The sequence below is a fragment of the Macaca mulatta genome, chromosome 1 (assembly GCF_049350105.2).
Source record: "Macaca mulatta isolate MMU2019108-1 chromosome 1, T2T-MMU8v2.0, whole genome shotgun sequence".
Lineage (NCBI taxonomy): Eukaryota > Metazoa > Chordata > Mammalia > Primates > Cercopithecidae > Macaca > Macaca mulatta.
This window is the reverse complement of record NC_133406.1, coordinates 201,836,607-201,847,482: the sequence shown is the minus strand read 5'-3', so window position 1 is coordinate 201,847,482 and position 10,876 is coordinate 201,836,607. Positions and strand designations below refer to the sequence as shown.

Below are 10,876 nucleotides of genomic sequence, written 5' to 3'. Positions count from 1 at the left end.
AAGCTAGACTCAGTCTCAGAAAAAAAGACACTAGTCGTACTGAGCTATGGCCCACCCTAATGAACTCATTTTGCCTTAATTATCCCCTTAAAGGCCATACGTTCAAATGTAGTCACATTCTGAGACACTAAGGGTTAGGATTGCAACATATAAATTTTGGAGGGACACAACTAAGCCCATGAAAAGATTATCCTCTTCTTCCTCTACTGTTGTCCATATGATACATGCTATGGTTTAAATATGTTCCACAAAGAACATGTATTGAAAACGTAATCCCTAATGCAATAGTTTTGGAAAATGGGGCCTAATAGAAGATGTTTATGTCATGAATGCTCCATCCTCGTGAATGGATTAATGCCAGTTATGAAGGGACAGTGTGAGCCACTGTGCCCTGTAGTCCCAGTTACTCGGGAGGCTGAGGCAGGAGAATGACGTGAACCCGGGAGACAGAGCTTGCAGTGAGCCGAGATCGCACCACTGCACTCCAGCCTGGGTGACAGAGCAAGAATCTGTCTCAAAAAAAAAAAGAAAAGAAGTTGGATAGATAGATCATGTTTGATAGATAAATATACAAACTATTTACAGTAGTTACTTTTGAGAAATGAACTTAAAGGACGCTTTCGTTTTTTACTTTCTGTATGTTTGTATTGTTTAAATATTTTGCAATATTTTGTAAATTAAAAAATAAAGGTTTTCTAAAAACAAAGATTGTGTGAAGAAGAAATGGATTTCTTATTGTTGTCCGACAGTTCTGGAGTTAGGTTCCCTAGGACTCATCTTTCTCACTGGCTATCAAAAGTAGGTTGATGTAAGCCGGGTGTGGTGGCTCATGCCTGTTATCCCAGCACTTTGGGAGGCTGAGGCAGCTGGATCACCTAGGTCAGGAGTTCAAGACCAGCCTGGCCAACATGGCGAAACCCTGTCTCTACTAAAAAAAGAAATACAAAAATTAGCCAGGTATGGTGGTGGGCACCTGTAATCCCAGCTACCTGAGAGGCTGAGGCAGGAGAATTGCTTAAACCCAGGAGGCGGAGGTTGCAGGGAGCCAAGATTGTGCCACTGCACTTTAGCCTGGGAGATAGAGTAAGACTCTGTCTCAAAAAAAAAAAAAAAAAAAAAGTAGACTGGTGTAAACAGTGGGTATTTTATACACTACACAAGTAAAACAAAAGGGAGGGATTTATAGACACATAGGTATAGTTTGTTTTATTTTTTATTTTTTGGAAGGATAAAAAAGAAAAGTTGGGTCGGGCGTGGTGGCTTATGCCTGAAATCCCAGCACTTTGGGAGGCCGAGGCAGGCAGATCACAAGGTCAGGAGATCAGGACCATCCTGGCTAACACGGTGAAACCCCGTCTCTACTAAAAATACAAAAAAATTAGCCGGGCGTGGTGGCGGGCACCTGTAGTCCCAGCCACTTGGGAGGCTGAGGAGAGTGAATGGAGTGAACCCGGGAGGCAGAGTTTGCAGTGAGCTGAGATAGGGCCACTGCACTCCTGCCTGAGTGACAGAGCAAGATTCCATCTCAAAAAAACAAAAAAAAGAAAAGAAAAGGAAAAGAAAAAGAAACTGGTAAAAGTCAATGATTCTTGGGATGAAAATTGGTGGATTAGAGAATAGAGGTGGGTAAGGAATTTTAATTCTCACTGTATACTGTTGATAGTGTTTGATTTTTTTTTTTTTTTTTTAACCATATGAACGTATTAACTATTCAAAATAGCTGGGTGCGGTGGCTCATGCCTGTAATTCCAGCACTTTGGGAGGCTGAGGTGGCGGATCACTTGAGGCCAGGAATTTGAGACCAGCATGGTCAACATGGCAAAACCCTGACTCTACTAAAAATACAAAAATTAGATAGGTATGGTGACGCACGCCTGTAATCCCAGCTACTATAACCTCTGCCTCCCGGGTTCAAGTGACTCTCCTGCTTCAGCCTCCCGAATAGCTGGGATTACAGGTGCCAGGCACTAAGCCTGGCTAATTTTTGTATTTTTAGTAGAGATGAGGTCTTGTCATGTTGGTCAGGTTCGTCTCGAACTCCTGACCTCAGGTGATCCGCCCAACTTGGGCTCCCAAAGTACTGGGTTTACAGGTATAAGCCACTGCCCCGACCTTAGACTTTCTTGAAGCTTAGTCTCTGGATGTGTTTTGAGTTTCCCAATCAGATACATGCCTAAGGGGCTTGATCTGGAACTAAGCTAAAGTAGGGAATAAAATGAAGTCGCATGTGAGGATTCAGTAAGTCACAGCTCTGGTACCAACAGCTCTGGCAGTGGCTTCCTGTTCCCCAGGTCCTGGGGTAATGTGTTCCTGGAGCCAACGGTTGGAACAATGGCTTCCTAATGTCCCAGTTTTCCAATGTGGCACAGGCAACAGTTTTCTTGGTGAGAACTTAGGTCTGTCTTAAACCAACCTTCATTCAATAATCCCGACTAAGTATAAATTGTTAAAATGTGTAAGCCTTGTTTGCAGTAGGCTTTATGAGATACACTGGCAGTAATCCAAAATTAATGTCCCTTACAGGGGTGGTCTTGACGGTTATGGGTGTAGGGACATGACATGTATGCTGGGTCCATAGCACTCTAACCCTCTTTCCTTCCTTTAGGAAATTTCATCAGGTGGTGACTCAGAGATGCAGGGCCTACCATCCCCTACAGAAGCTGAAAGTGCTAGGTACTCTTTTTCCACCTGCCTTGCAGCTAGAGCACTGGCATGTGGACTGGGCTCTGCCAGTCAGCCACATCTGCCTCGAAGCTTGCTAGAAAAGTTGGTTTCAGGAGGATCACTTCCTGGAAAAGCAGTGACTGCGGAGTAGTGATCAGTCCAGTATCTGATGGTCATGGTATCATTGGCACAAGCAGCATATCTGGAGTTCTTCAATCATGGCAGTACTGCCTTGTCATCAGACCAGTTCTGCAATTTGGTTTTGGCTCTTTCTCATTACGTAGCTCAGAATGTGGTTCTTTAGCCCACCCGTTTATTTTATAGGCTACATAATATCCCCTCTTGTTGTTGTTTTTTTGAGATAGGGTCTTGCTCTGTTGTTAGGATTATACTACATACAACTTCAAGCACATTCACATCGAAAATTACCTCTAGTTACTGCATCCAGCTCTGAGTACAGAATCTCTAGGGAATGCCCAATATTTCCAATCGCTCCAGATCTTAAAACCCATGGCTAAAATTATATATTTACTAGCAACATATTCTTAGTCCATTTTGTGTTGCTGTAACAGAACACCACTGACTGGGTAGTTTCAAAGAAAAGAAATATATTTTTTACAGTTCTGGAGGCAGATGAGTCCAATATCCAGGTGCTGGTGTCTGTTGAAGGCCTTCTTGCTGAGTCGTTCATGGTGGAATGTGGAAGGGCAAGAGAGTATGGGACAGTAAGAAATTGAATTCAAAACCTCAAGTCTTTTCATGAACCCAGTCACTGAGCCACCGATGAGGACTCAGCAACTTTCCCTTTGAGCCCCCTTGCTTCCTGATGCTCCATACCCCACCTTTGCCCACTTCCCCCCACTTCTTCCACTGCTACCTCTGTAGGCAGTTTCTGCTGAGGAAAACGAATTGTATAGTATGTTTACTATTCAGAACCGCTACTCTTTTAACCTCTTTGCTAGATGCAACTAAGGGCGATAACCTGCTTCCTGCTGGCACCGAGGATTATATCCATATAAGAATTTAACAAAGAAATGGCAGGAAGACCCTTACTACTGTCCAAGGAATTGCTGATGACTACCATAAAAAAAAAAACTAGGCCAGGCACAGTGGCTCATGTCTGTAATCCCAGCACTTTGGGAGGCCTAGGTGGGTGGATCACATGAGGTCAGGAGTTCGAGACCAGCCTGGGCAACATGCTGAAACCCCATCTTTACTAAAAACACAAAAACTGGTTGGTTGTGGTGGTGCATGTCTGTAGTCCTGGCTACTTGGGAGGCTGAGGCAGGAGAATCCCTTGAACCTGGGAGAAGGAGGTTGCAGTGAGCCAAGATTATCATGTCACTGTACTCCAGCCTGGGCAACAGAGCAAGACTCTGAAAAAAAAAGAAGGAAAGAAAGAAAGAAACTAGTGACGGCACTCAAGAAGAAATTTGTCTGAATTGAGCATCCAGAAAATGCAGAACTAATTAAGCTACAGAGTGACTCATGCAAGAACCTATGCCAGTTCCTTGCAGAGACTGCACTGGCCAAGGACAGTCAGCTGAAGGTTCATGGGTTCTAAGTGTCTGTGGCTCACTGAAGCTTAAGTGAGGATTTTCTTGCAATGAGTAGAATTTCTTTTTTTTTTTTTTTTTTTTTTTTTTTTGAGACGGAGTCTCGCTCTGTCGCCCAAGCTGGAGTGCAGTGGCCGGATCTCAGCTCACTGCAAGCTCCGCCTCCCGGGTTTACACCATTCTCCTGCCTCAGCCTCCCAAGTAGCTGGGACTACAGGCGCCCGCCACCTCGCCCGGCTAGTTTTTTTGTATTTTTTAGTAGAGACGGGGTTTCACCGTGTTAGCCAGGATGGTCTCGATCTCCTGACCTCGTGATCCACCCGTCTCGGCCTCCCAAAGTGCTGGGATTACAGGCTTGAGCCACCGCGCCCGGCCGCAATGAGTAGAATTTCCCTTCTGTCTTTGTCACAAGTTTAAAAACCCCACAGTGTGTATGAAGTAACTATTTGGGGTCTGCTCTTAGCTTGGACTAGTGTAACTCCTTCATGTAATAAACTGAAAAGAGCCACACAGACAAAAAAGAAAAGTCCCTTCACACCTGTAATCCCAGCACTTTGGGAGGCCGAGGCAGGTGGATCATTTGAGGTCAGGAGTTCAAGACCAACCTGGCTAACATGGTGAAACCCCGTCTCCACTAAAAATACAAAAATTAGCCGGGTGTGGCAGCACACGCCTGTAATCCCAGGTACTCAGGAGGCTAAGGCAGGAGAATTACTTGAATCCGGGAGGTGTTTGCAGTGAGCCAAGATCACACCACTGCACTCCAGCCTGGGCAACAAAGTGAGTCTCCATCTCAAAAAAAAAGTGATTATGTGAATCTGAAACTGCTGATGGTCACAGATCCACTTTCATGATGAAGTCAGATTTATCCTCCAAAGCAATTTCACTAGGTATAAATAAGCTTTTCTAACAGCTTGTTGACATATAATTCACATACTAGGAAGAAAGGCCAATCAAATTCTTTTTTATATAACACATAGGATTCATCCTTTTGCCATATAAGGTAATATTCACAGGTTTCAAGGATAGGAAGTAGATCTCTTTGGGGCCCATTATTTAGCCTACCACTTAGGATGATAATGGAACATACCCCATCGGGCTATTGTGAGCATTAGATGAATTAACACATATAAAACTTGTATATAGGCCGGGTGCGGTGGCTCACGCCAGTAATCCCAGCACTTTGGGAGGCCAAGGCAGGCTTCTCACAAGGTCAGATGTTCAAGACCAGACTGACCAATATGGTGAAACCCCGTCTCTACTAAAAATATAAAAATTAGCCGGGCATGGCAGCATGCGTCTGTAATCCCAACTACTCGGGAGGCTGAGGCAGGAGAATTGCTTGAACCCAGGAGGCGTAGGTTGCAGCGAGTCAAGATCATGCCACTCCACTCCAGCCTGGGCGACAGAGCAAGGCTCCGTCTCAAAAAAAAAAAGAAAAAAAAACAAAAAACCTTTTACATAGATAGCCCTCGATAAATAAATGTTGGCTATTGTTTTTATTATTCATTTCTATAATGCACCTTGTTTTTAGCCATCTCATGTCGGAGCATCCCTCTTTCTTTGGGGAAGGCCCTATTATACGGATCTCAACAGGATGTAGAAGCCCCGTTTGAATTACTCAAGTGTAATTACTAAAGTTGAAGAGAGAATGTATTTCCTTCTGTCCCCTCTCATGTAGGCCATGAGCCAATGAACAGGGGTTGGTCAATAAATTGCTCATGCCTGGGACACTGGAGTCTTATTGGACTCAGTGTGAGATTATTAAGGACTGTAACAATGATGTCAAGAGTTTGACAGCAACAAATGTCTACTGGAGGTGTCGTGATCATACTTTTCTTGTGGTGAGGTGTGATCAAGGAAGGCTATCTAGCTTCTTTTGGCCAGAAAAATTGCTTTCAATTCATTTCCCAAGGCTGCCTTTCCTGTTTTTCCCTTCCTTTCTGTGAGTTACATAATCTTCTTCTGATAAATTCCTTTCTACCTTAGTTATCCACTTTTGGCTTCTAATGCTGCAGCCAACAATCCTGGTTGGCATTCTATTGAGATTCTATTGGTCTGCTGTTTGTAGCCATTAATTAACTATTACTGTTTGACTTTTGGATGATGTGTCCTGAAAGTAAGACTTCGTGGACTTGATTAGAATAATTGCATGCCATTGAAAAATGCAAGAAAGAGTTAAATGATTATGTCACTTACAGTAAGAAACCAAAAATTCCGGTTTAGATTTTCCAGTTCAAAGCAAATTTTAAAATTGAGAACTATTGTGAAATGTGGCAGAAAGCCATTCTGCCTGTATCCAGCAACCTGGCACTGCAGAACACCAGAGTCAGACATGTATTAATTTCAACAAACGGTGCAGGGACAACTGGATAGCCACACATAAAAGAATGAAGTTTAGGCCGGGCGTGGTGGCTCACGCCTGTAATCCCAGCACTTTGGGAGGCCGAGGCAGGTGGATAACGAGGTCAAGAGATCAAGACCATCCTGGCTAACACGGTGAAACTCCATCTCTACTAAAAAAATACAAAATAAAATTAGCCAGGTGTGGTGGCAGGCGCCTGTAGACCCAGCTACTTGGGAGGCTGAGGCAGGAGAATGGCATGAACCTGGGAGGCGGAGCTTGCAGTGAGCCAAGATAGTGCCACTGCATTCCAGCCTGGGAGACAGAGTGAGACTCCATCTCAAAAAAAAAAAAAAGAAAGAAGAAGAAGAAGAAGGAAGTTGGACCTCCAGGCCAGACACAGTGTCTCATGCTTGTAATTCCAGCATCCTGGGAGGCCAAGGTGGGTGGATCACCTAAGGTCAGAAGTTAGAGACCAACCTGGCCAACATGGCAAAACCCCATTTATTTGTATTTTTGTCTCTACAAAAATACAAAAAAAAAAAAAAATTAGGCATGGTGGCATGGGCATGTAGTCCCAGCTATTCGGGAGGCTGAGGCATGAGAATCTCTTGAACCTGGAAGGCCAAGGTTGCAATGAACCAAGATCGTGCCACTGCACTCCAGCCTGGGTGATAGAGTGAGACTTTGTCTATTCTACCTTACATCATACACGAAAATTAACTCAAAATGGATAACAGACCTGGATGTAAAACTAAAACTACAAAACTCCTAGAAGAAAACATAGGTAGCCTAGGCAACGTAATGAGATCCCTTCTCTGCAAAAATTTAAAAGGAATCTGAGTGTGGTGGCCCACATCTGTAGTTCCAGCTACTTGGGAGGCTGAGGTGGGAGAATGACTTGAGGCCAGGAGGTTGAAGCTGCAGTGAGCCATGATCACAACACTGCACTTCAGCCTGTGTAACAGAGCAAGACTTTGTCTAAAAAAAAAAAAAAGGGCGGTGGCAGGGTGGCAGGGCAGAAAAGAAAAAAAAAAGAAAAAGTAAGTAAGTTGGAGTGTCTCAAAATTAACAATTTTTTGCTATACATGATACCACAAGAAAGCAAAAAGAAGAAAACTCACCAAATGGGAGATAATAGTTGCAAAATCATATATCCAAGAATGGACTTGTTCAGAATACGGAAAGTACTTTTAAAACACAATGATAAAAAGGCATATAGCTCAATTAAAAATCGGGGAAGGGCTTTGGGAGGCCAAGGTGGGAGGATTGCTTGAGTCCAGGAGTTTGAGACCAGCCTGGGCAACATAGCAAGACCTCATCTCTACAAAAAATTTAAAAATTAGCTAGACATGGTGACACGTGCCCCTAGCCTTAGCTAGTTGGGAAGCTGAGACAGGAGGATACCTTGAGCCCAGGAGTTCAAAGTTACAGTGGGCTATGATCACGCTGCTACACTGCAGCCTGGGTAACACAATGAGACTGTATCTCTAAAAAAAAAAAAAAATGGCCGGGCAGGTGGCTCACGTCTATAATCCCAGCACTTTGGGAGGTTGAGGCAGGTGGATCATCTGATGTCAGGAGTTCAAGACCAACCTGGCCAAAAAGGCAAAACCCTGTCTCTACTAAAAATACAAAAAAATTAGCCGGGTGTGGTGGTGCATGCCGGTAATCCCAGCTACTCGGGAGGCTGAGGTGGGAGAATCGCTTGAACCCAGGAGGCAGAGGTTGCAGTGAGCCAAGTTCGGGCCATTGCACTCCATCCTGGGAACAGAGCAAGAGGCCGTCTCAAAAAAAAAAAAAAAAGGCAAATAATTTGAACAGACATTTGTACAAAGAAAATATGTCAATGGCCAATAAGCACATGAAAAGATGTTCAACATCATTCATCATTGGTTATTAGAGAAATGCAAATCAAAACCACAATGAGATGCCACTTCACACCACTGACTTCTGGGGAAGGAAGAGGGTATAGGACATTGAGTTCAACCAATGATTGATACCCAGCCAACAGCCAATGATTCAATCAATCATGCTTACATAATGAAGCCCCAGTAAAAACTCTGGACAGGCTGGGCATGGTGGCTCATGCCTGTAACTCCAGCACTTTGGGAGGCCGAGGGGGGCAGATCACGAGGTCAGGAGATTGAGATCATCCTGGCCAGCATGGTGAAACCCTGTCTATACTAAAACAAAAAAATTAAAAAAAAAAAAAAATAGCCAGGTGTGGTGGCAAGCGCCTGCAGTCCCAGCTACTCGGAAAGCTGAGGCAGGGGAATCACTTGAACCCAGGAGGTGGAGGTTGCAGTGAGCCAAGATTGCACCACTGCACTGCAGCCTAGTGACAGAGCGAGACTGTCTCAAAAAAAAACACAAAAAAAAGAAAAAAAACACACACACAATAAAACTCTGGACAATAAAGCGTGGTGGAATTTCCTGGTTGGTAAACAGATCAATGTGTCACGAGGCTGATATTCCCTGATTCCACAGGGAGAAGGCATTCCCCGAAGTTCTGCTCTTGAAACTCTCCCAGATCTTACCTTGTCTCCTCATTTGGCTGGTCCTGACTTGTATTCTTCATAATAAAGCTGTGATTGTAAGTATATCACTTTCCTGAGTTCTGTGAGTCATTCTAGTGAATTATCAAACCTGAGTGGGTCTAGGAACCCCCAGATTTGTAGCCAGTTGGTCAGAAATGTGGGTGGCCTGGGGATGCCTGATGTGTGCCTGGCATTCAAAATGAGGGCAGTCTTACTGGGGACCCTGACCTACAATTTGTGGGTTCTGTGCTAACTTCAAGTGGTTAGTGATAGAATTCTACTGTAGTACACCAGTTGGTATAAGAATATTAACTTCTGTGGCAAAAGATGTAATTTAGTTAAGGATCTTGAGATGGAGAGTTCATCCTGAATTATCCGAGTGAGTCTTAAATACAATCAAAATTTGCTTATAAGGGAGGCAGAGGGAGATTTGATACAGACAGAGGAGGAAGAGGCAACGTGATCACAGAGGCACTGAGAAAGAGGCAACGTGACTACCATCTGTGGCTGAACAACTAAGTTGTGTGGAACTCAATGCTGGATCCTTGCCAATCAGGATAGAGTAACAGCTCTAGTGTCTGAATAGCAATTGCTATCATCATTCCCCACCCCCACCCATAGTTGCTTATCCATTACTCCCTGCCAAAACCACTCCTTCGGTGTCCTGACACAGTTCATCTCTGTCCTTCCCTCTACTTTTTCCTCTTGCATCTACTGGTAGCTTCTCTCTCTATTCTCCTTCTAAATTCCTCTTGATCTCTTCTTTCGTCTAGATGCAACTATCGCACAGCTTCTGCTTACTACCTTTTCTTTCTGTGTCTCTACTGCTATTTCATTCACAGTCAATACCTTAAAAATGTTTAGTTTGGTCAAGCACTTTCTTTTGTTTTTTGAGATGAGGTCTCACTCCGTCACCCAGGCTGGAGTGCAGAGTCGCAATCACAATTCACTGCAACCTCTGCCTCCTGGGCTCTTGGTGGAGCCATGTTGCCCAGGCTGGTCTTGAACTCCTGGGCCCAAGCGACCCGCCCACCTCAGCCTCCCAAAGTGCTGGGATTGTGGTCGTGAGCCACCACACCCAGCCTCTCAAGTACTTTCTGATATGGGTCCTTGTTGGTTAGAGCACTCATTCTAGACCACCTTATGGTGTTTAGATTCCCTTTAATGAATTCAAAAGAGTTATGTAAGAGTTACTTATTTTAAAATGTTGATGTTTACAATATGCTGGAAATTCCATCCTTTGTAATATTTAATCTTAAGGTTGAAAAATTTAAATGTCGGCCGGGCGTGGTGGCTCACACCTGTAATCGCAGCACTTTGGGAAGCCGAGGCGGGCGGATCACGTGGTCAGGAAATCGAGACCATCCTGGCTAACATGGTGAAACCCCATCTCTACTGAAAATACAAAAAATTTAAAAATTAGCCAGGCGTGGTGGCAGGCACCTGTAGTCCCAGCTACTTGGGAGGCTGAGGCAGGAGAACGGCGTGAACCCGGGAGACAGAGCTTGCAGTGAGCCGAGATTGCCCCACTGCACTCCAGCCTGAGCGACAGAGTGAGACTGTCTCAAAAAAACAAAAAACAAACAAAAAAAAAAGAAAAAGAAAAATTTAAATGTCAACTTCAAATATGCAAGGGAGTACACAATTTTTCAGAATTGTTTTAGAGGATATGCAACTAAAACAGTTGGCTCCTGGCCCAACCTCTTTCTTTGCTAGAGTGAAAAATGAGGAGCAGGCCAGGTGCAGTGGCGCACACCTGTAATCCCAGCACT

At 44.2% G+C, this 10,876-nt stretch overlaps 1 pseudogene; it reads left to right on the top strand.

Moving 5' to 3' along the window:
• The first annotated feature begins 3,428 nt into the window (after positions 1-3,428).
• On the top strand, positions 3,429-4,228 carry LOC100427849 (eukaryotic translation initiation factor 1-like; annotated as a pseudogene).
• The last annotated feature ends 6,648 nt before the right edge of the window (positions 4,229-10,876 follow it).